The following is a 215-nucleotide window of genomic DNA, read 5'->3' on the forward strand; positions in this document are numbered from 1 at the left end:
TTTTTTTTTTGGTTTTTCGAGACAGGGTTTCTCTGTGGTTTTGGAGCCTGTCTTGGAACTAGCTCTTGTAGACCAGGCTGGCCTCGAACTCACAGAGATCCACCTGCCTCTGCCTCCCAAGTGCTGGGATTAAAGGGGCCAGGAGTCTTTAGAGTCTTGAGAGCAATAAGAACACCAGGGCGCAGAAGGCCAGTTAGGTTCACGTACTTCTTCAA

The sequence above is a fragment of the Alexandromys fortis genome, unplaced genomic scaffold (assembly GCF_014885135.2).
Source record: "Alexandromys fortis isolate MF-2015 unplaced genomic scaffold, M_Fortis_MF-2015_v1.1 scaffold_155, whole genome shotgun sequence".
In the NCBI taxonomy this organism is placed as follows: domain Eukaryota; kingdom Metazoa; phylum Chordata; class Mammalia; order Rodentia; family Cricetidae; genus Alexandromys; species Alexandromys fortis.